Below are 8,934 nucleotides of genomic sequence, written 5' to 3' on the forward strand. Positions count from 1 at the left end.
ACCGTCTTGCATTCTCTCTCACCATGCTCAATGCTCAGCACACTTAATCACTCAGAACTGTACAATACCTATTGTGGCGTGCAGCCCGATCCACATATAGCCATAAGGCTCGCTGCAGTGTGCAACCTACATATATATAGCCATAAGGCTCATTATGGCGTGCAACCATAATGATGTATATATATATATATATATATATATATCAACTACTCTCATTAGAGATGTGTGTAGACTCCGGAGGGGCTCCTTCAGCCCAAGCCCTATCATAAATCAGTAAAACCCGCTGCGACGTGCAACCCGATCCCATAAATGTCACTCATATTCAGGCCCTCGGCCTCACTCAGTCATCAATCTTTCCAGTCTCTCTCTCACGGGCATACAATGTCATGAAACTAACCCGAAAATGATGATATGATGTATCAATAATAACAACAAGGACTGAGATATGATATGTAATGAATGAATATGACTAAGTACAAAATTTCAATGAAATCAATACGTCAACAGCAAGAAATGGCCACTATGGGTCCCAACAGTATCGGCATATAGCCTAAACATGATCTCTAGCATGGTTGACAGCTCAATTTCTTTAGTACGTAGATATTTCATGGTTACAGATAAGATCATGTAACTATACAGTACCACAGAAATAATGGAGTCATAACTTACACGGTGCACGCCCACATGCCCGTCACCTAGCATGTGCGTCACCTCAACACCAAACATATAACACGTAATTCAGGGTTTCATAGCCTCAGCACCAAGTTTAGAAGTATTACTTACCTCGAACAAGCCAATTCCAATACCGAGCAAGCCAATGCGATGCTCCAAAAATGCCATGTCGCGCGTATCAACCTACGAATGGCTCAAAACTAGCCAAAAGCAACTCAAATACATCAAATAATGTCAAAGGAAACAAACCCATCGATAAATATTGAATCTTTAATGAAAAGCCCAAAATCATCCAAAAAGTCCAACCCAGGCCCGCACCTCGGAACCTGACAAAACTCACAAAATCCGACAACCCATTAAATTACGAGTCTAACCATACCAGTGTCACTCAAATCCGACTCTAAATCGATGTTCAAAACTCAAAAATTCACTTTATGAAACTTTAGGCTAAAACCCCTAATTCCTCTTTAAAATTCATCAGCCAATTGCTAAAAATGAAGATAGATTCATGAAATAAAATCAAAACCAAGTGTAGAACACTTACCCCAATCCTTGTGTTAAAAATTGCTCCAAATATCGCCTCAATCCGAGTCCCACGTCTCAAAATATGAAGAAAGAACCAAAACCTCGATTTTTATAGCTTCTGCCCAACATTTTTGCATATGTGGCTAAAATGTCGCATCTGCGACCTCTGCTTCTGCAGAACAAATTTCACTTCTGCGAAGAAATCCCTGAATAGCCATCACCGCTTCTGCAATTCGTTACCGCTTCTGCGACCATGCTCATGTGCTCAAGCACCCGCACCTGCAATCCTCACGCTCAGCTCCCCTTCACGCTTCTACGATGACACTGCCGCTTTTGCGGCTCCGCACATGCGCCCATAACTCCGTAGGTGCAGTCCTACCAGAACCAGCATCCTCAACAATTCAACATAAAATGAAAATGATTTGAACTCACCCGAGCCACTCAGGACCTCGTCTAAATATACCGACAAGCCCCATAACATAACACGGACCTACTCGAGGCCGAAAATCACACCTAACAACATCGAAACGACAAATCGCACCTCAACTCGAACTTGATGAACTTTTCAACTTCCAAAACTCGTGCTAAAACATAGCAAATCAATTCGGAATAAGCCCAAGTTTTGCACACAAGTCCCAAATGACATAATGAAGTTATTCCAACTCCCGGAACCACAATCCAAACCAATCCACAAGGTCAACTCTCGGTCAAACTTTTGAACTTTCCAAACCTTCAAATTTTTAATTTTGGCCAATTTGTGCCGAAACCTTCTTGAAACATCCAAATGCATATCCGGGCATACGCCCGAGTTCAAAATCACCATCCGGACCTACCGACACCATCAAAACTCCATTCCGGGGTCAAATTCACAAAAAGTCAAACTTGGTCAACTCTTCCAATTTAAAGTTTCAATAATGAAATTCATTCTTTCAAATCGATTCTGAATAACCTGAAAACCAGAACCGACGATTCACATAAGTCATAATACATCATACAGAGCTACTCATACCGGTAAACTACCGAGCGAAGTGCAAATACTCAAAACGACCGATCGAATCGTTACACTTTTGATTAATGATTCTATCGTATGTATTTTTATGTTTATCCGTCTTCCCTACTTATTAGGCTACAACTTGTTAAGTCATCATACTTTCTTGATAATAGTGTAATGTAATTGTTTAAGTTCAAGGTTGACCTTTTCATATTATATGAGTTTTAAAATAAGAACTTTCTTCGGTCTTAATGCTCTTTATCGAAAATCCTAAAGCCTCAATATAGATAACATTCTTCCTATATAATGTTTGTGGAACTCTCTGTATAGCATGTAAATGCCACATTAGAATTTGTGTATGTAACGACCTGACTGGTCGTTTTGAGCAATTGCATCCGGTTTGGCAATTTGAGGTCACGAGTAGCTTCACACAATGTATTATGACTTGTGTGCATCATCAGTTTGGGTTTTTGAGAAGTTCGGAAAGGATTTTTAGAAGTGACTTTAATTTGAGAAGCTTGAAGTTGAAAGAATTGACCAAGATTTGACTTTTGAGTATTTGACCTCAGATTGGAGTTTTGATGGTTCCAATAAAGTGATGATTTTGGACTTAGGTGTACGTCCGGATTTGGATTTGGAGTTGGAGGTCCGTAGGGTAAATTGAAGCATTTCAGCGAAGATTGAAAAAGTTGAAGTTTGGAAGATGGAGAAGTTTGGCCAACAGTTGACTTTTATGATATCTGAGTTGGAATATAATTCCGAGAGTTGGAACAGCTTCGTTATGTTATTTGGGACTTGTCTGCAAAATTTGGCGTCATTCCGGGTTGATTTGATAGGTTTTGGCACGAGTTTTAGTAGTTGGAAGATTTGGAAGTTCATAAGTTCGATTCTTGGTGTGATTTGCATTTTTGGCATTGTTTGATGTGATTTGAGACCCCGAGCGAGTCTGTGTTAGGTTATAGAACTTGTTTGTGTGTTTAGATGGGGTCCTGGGGGCCGCGGGTATGCTCCGGGTGGGCTACGGTTCAATTCCTCTTATTTTTGAACTGCTGAACCTGTAATCTAGTTTTCTCTTTCGCGTTTGCGATAGCTCTTTCTCATTCGCGAAGAGTAATCTTGGAGGTAGGATCATTTGTTCTTCGTGTTCGCATGCCTCATCCCGTGAACGCGTAAGCCTGCCCCTCCCTTCATCACATTTGCGTTCAGTCACCGCGTTCGTGAAGCACTTCCTAGTAGCTTTGCGTTCGTATTCATCCTCCCACGTTCGCGTAGGTTCTCATCCCTTCTTCTTCGCATTCACATTTGCGTCGCCTCACCCACACTCGCGAAGGTTTTTTCTGGACAGCCTTATTTTTCTTCTTCGCGAACGCGAGCCTCTCTCCGCGTTCGCGATGCATACAGTCTAGTCTATATATGGTATTGACCAGTTAGATAGTCTAGTCTCTTTCCAAGCCGTTGATTAAATTGTCATAACATGTGGTATCTTGTTGTTAGACTACTCTTATATGATGTTGTTAGAACTTGTTTACACCTTCATTGTTATTTGGCCCTTATATGCTTTGGTTGTAGTCATTGCCTTCATTATTGTCTTGTTACCTCTTAATTGTTGAGCTCTTCTATGACTACGTGCCTATCTGCTACGTGTCCAAATTATTGTGATTGCCTGCATAGTTATCACGTGCCTTACATGTCTTGTTATTTTGTAAAGGTTGTTGTATTCCTTTGATTTTACGTGGTTCACTTGTTGCCGTGTACTCATAATTTTGGTCGTAGAAATTCTTGTGATTTCAGTTATTGAACTGTTGTTGTTGATTTAAAGTATTGTACGAGGGATCGGGTTGCACGGTGCAACAGGTGAAATAAGGGAGGTGGTGGGATAAAGGAGAATATTTATATTGTGATGTTTTTATTGTATGGTGGGATCGGGTTGCACTCCGCAACAAGTGAAATAAGGGTGAATTATGAGATTGATATTATATGGTAGGATCGGGTTATGCGCCGCAATATATTATATTTATTGTTATAATATTGATATTGTATGGTGGTAACGGGTAGCACACCGCAATAGGTGAAATATGGGTGAATTGATATGGTGGAATAATGGTGACTTATGATATTGATATTTTATGGTGGGATCAGGGTGCGCGCCGCAATATACCTTGTAATTTGGTATCCCCTATTTTACTGTATTGGCTTTAGTTTCTTCGTGCGAGACTTTGATAATCTGTATTTTCGGTTTTCACTGAGTTCTGAGGATCGAGTTATTGTCCTTGACTTATTGCCTTGCCGTCATTTCCTGAACTCTTTTCCTAATAATATTATTCTGGTGAATTGATTTTCAAAGTGAATCTACTACGTTGAGTCATTACCTCCTGCCCTGCTGAGTTGTTAGTAATATAGTAATTTAAAATGAAAGAACCAATATCATGCTACCTTGTGTGACTTTAAATTAAAACTCGTCATATATTTCAGTATCTACTATTTCTAATAATCGTATACTTTATTTCAATTGAGTTTCCCAGCTTAATCTTCTTAACCTGTCTGAGATTTTTGTTTTACTTTAAAGGAATTGTTAATATGTTTTAAGTTAATAAATTCCATATTAAATGCATTAGCTATTCGATGTTAAATTTTATTTGAAAATGTTATTTTCTTCACTTACCTGATTTCTAAAATAAAACTCATCCTTCTCGCTGATTTCTTATTTGGTCTAGAAATCGTAAATTTACTTTATGATATATAAATGAAATCTCTTGAACATCTTAATTAGCAATTGACACGAATATTATGTATCGAGTAACACGGGGATTCCGCCGTGCAAAGTGAGGTGGAAAGATGCAGGCACAAGGTGTCATGTGTATTAAAGGGTTTGAAGTTGTGGTTTATGGTATGAGATTACGAGAGATGAAATTATTGGAATCGTGTATTAGAAACAATTTGTTTGGTTGAGTTGACATTTTTTCCCTACTTGAGCACATTTACACTTATCTATATCCCTACTATGTTGTTGTTTAATTACTTGGTTGTTCCCTGTTGTCATTCGTGTTTTCCCTTTATCGTCATTTCTGTTTGTAAGTTGATTTATTCCTACTGTTGGCATTACTTTGATATCCCTATCTTGTTAGCTTTATGTCATATTCTACTCAGGTTTATATGTTCGGTAGGTGTCTTGACCTGGCCTTGTCACTACTTGTCACGATCCAAAAATCACAAGTCATGATGGCACTTAACTCAACCTGCTAGGTAAGCCAACTAACAGAAAATACAACTCAACTGAGATGATGAGAGAATAGAGAATAGATAACTGAACATTTACAAATTTACCCAAGACCTGGTAGTACGAATCACGAGCTTCTAAGACTTGAAATTTCAAAACTGATACAAATAAACATACGTTATGTTTGAAGGTTACATAAACAGATTAGCAACAACCTAAGCTACCAAGGACAAGTGGCAGCTTTATCCAAAACGCACAAACATCTTCCGAATCAACACCTGACGTCACCAGCAGCTCGACTCCAAAAATCTGTACACATCGTACAGAAGTGCAGTATCAGTACAACCAACCCCATGTACTGGTAAGTATTTTGTCTAACCTCATCGAGGTAGTGACAAGGCTTTTAGTTGAAAGATACTTATTGTTATAAACTGTACATTAGACTAACAGTATAGGCAGCTCAAAACATAACATATAAAAATACTGTATACAACTCTACGAGACAGTCAAAATTACTAGCAGGAATCACAGTAGAAGGTTTACAATCTTTCCTTGCATGAGAAGTGTATCCAAGATATCAAATCAAATGGCACGGTAACACCCTTCATGCTTCTATCTCATCCTCACCATATATAAACAAATTTATGTGACAAATCAATTAGCACGGCAACACCCTTCATGCGTTAAACCCATCCTTCCCAAATGTATGTGTAACAGAACCAACCAGATGACAAAAACACGATAACATGAATTAAAAAGTAGGAAATATGCAAGTAACAACAATGGATGAGAATATACATGTGGGCAACAGTAAAGACTAGGCGGAAAGCACAAGAGTAAAAACAACCTATGATAAAACAAAGAGTATCAACTTCAATTAACTAGCATAGTGGAGGCCTAAGTACAAATATAGCAAACAAGAAGGAAACACATGATCTTTTCAAGTTAACAAGTAAGGGCATGAATGACTAGCATAGTGTAAGGCTTACACTAAGGTGCAACAGAATAGATACAACATGAGTATAATTATAAAAGCAAAAAATAGGCATGGTATTTGCAAGTTAAGCAAGTAGAAGGTATGAGCAACACAAAAACAACTGAGATGAAGATCATGATAGAACACTGGCGACAAATCACATCAGTTCTATAATTATGACAATAACAGTTCAAGGTAAAAACTTACATATACACGGAAGACTAATAGCAAACATAATGCATGTCCCTCATCCTTTCCTATATGGAAACACCCATCATGCCATGACTTCACGATCACATATAAGCATAACGATATAAATGAAATGGCACGACATCACCCTTCGTGCTTTTACTCTCAAATGATATGACACGGCATCACCCTTCATGCTTTTACTCTCAATAATGTGGCACAACATCATCCTTCGTGCTTTTACTCTCAATAATATGGCACGGCATCACCCTTCATGGTTTACACTCTCCTTACCAAGCATATGAGTATCAATGACAAATAAGGCAGGAAGCACAAATAACATCAAAGAGAGTGTTTTAACAGATATTTGAAACAAATCTCAATCACATTTTTCCAAATCAACAATGATTCAACAACCCTCGAGAACCGTATTATTCAAATACTTCCATAATTCTCATAGTGATCCACAACACAAGCATAGAGTCTAGTATCTCATGAATATGGGCCGTTGTAATGTAATAATGATTTCGCATAGAGATGACCGAATTAGACACATCAATGTATTCTCTGAATTTTCGTCAAGTTTGATCATGTTATAATAAGCTAAGTCTTGCTTCCTATCATTTAAGATTATGTTCTTAGCTTCTAAGAGTCAAGTAAGGCTCAAGCAGGAGATCGCGAAATTCTACAAGAATAAATGTAACATAATCCACCCCCGAGCATGATTAACCTTGGCACATACATGTACGCTTGTCACCTCATATATGTATCACCCCCGCATGTAGCAAACAATGACAAATAGGAGGAAAAATTCCCTCAACAAAGTTAGGCAAAACACTTACCTCAATTCGGCTAACCCAACACTCAACTTAGCCTTTTCCTCTAGTAATTCGCCTTCGCTCGACTCAATCCAATGATTTGGTATGAAAATCCCTTCACAAAATTCTCCGGACCAATAGAATCTAGCAAATTACCAACCAAACGATTCAATTTAAGCCTTAGGAACTACCCACGATTGCAAAGAATTAAATTTAGGCCATTTTTTAAAAAGTCAACACCCAGGCCCACTTGGAACAAACCCGAAATTCGGACCAAACCCTAATTATACATTCACACCCGAGCCCAGATTTATAGTTGGTTTTGGAATCCGACCTCAATTTGAGGTCTAAATCCCCAATTTATCAAATCCTTAGTTTCTACCTAAAAACCCCTAATTTCACCATGAAGACCTTAGATTTTTGGTTGAATCTTATGAAAAAGTAGTGAAAGATTGAAAGAAATTAGTAAGATCACTTACCAATGATTTGGGGAAGAAATGTTCTTTGGAAAATTGCCTCTTGTGGTTTAGGTTTTGAAAATTTGGGAAATGAATAAAAGATCCCATCTAAGTCATCTTTTGTTCAGCTGCAGGTATTGCATTTGCGAACAAAACTTCTCATTTGCGAATGAACAGTGTTTTTCGCAATTACCATAAATGGTTCGCAATTGAGGATGAACATTTTTTTCGCAATTGCGAATGAACAGTGTCGCACCAGAAACCAGCAAAACGCAAACTTCTCCGAAATGATCTGAAACCACCCCGAAACTTATCCAGAACCTCCTAGACATAAACCATCTATGAATTTCAATCATAAAACATGCTACGGACCTGCTCGCGCACTCAAAATACTGAAAAGAGGTCGTCTTAACCTGATATTGACCATGGTCAAACTCCCATTACTAGTCTCTCAACCAATGATCCAAAAATACAGCCAAGCCGTTCGGGACTCCAAAACCAAAAGTGCACACTAGTCTAAAAATATCATATGAACTTGCTCGCACGATCAAATCACTAAAATAACATCTAGAACTACGAATTGAACACCAAATCAAATGAAATTTTCAAGAAAGCTTTGAAATTTCTATTTTTACCATCCGATGTCCGAATCACGTCAAATTGACTCCGTTTCCCACCAAATTTCACAGATAAGTCAAAAATATTATATTGGACCTGTACCGGACTCTAGAACCAAAATACGGACCCGATATCAACAATGCCAAATATTCAATCAATTCTTAAAAATATTAAATTTTTTAGACTTTTAATTTTTAATAAAAATTCATAACTCAAGCTAGGGACCTTGGAATTCGATTCCGGGCATACGCCCAGATTCCTTATTTCAATACGGACCCATCAGAACCGTCAAAATATGGGTCCGGGTCCGTTTACTCAAAACGTTGATCAAAGTCAACTAAAATTAACTTTTTAGATAAAATTCTTGTTTTTATCAATTTTTAGCATATAAGCCTTCCGGGTCAATACCTGGACTACGCATGTAAATTGAGGAAGGCTAGAATGAGACTCTAAAGGCTTCGAAATACAGA

This window comes from Nicotiana sylvestris, chromosome 6 (assembly GCF_000393655.2).
Source record: "Nicotiana sylvestris chromosome 6, ASM39365v2, whole genome shotgun sequence".
NCBI lineage: Eukaryota > Viridiplantae > Streptophyta > Magnoliopsida > Solanales > Solanaceae > Nicotiana > Nicotiana sylvestris.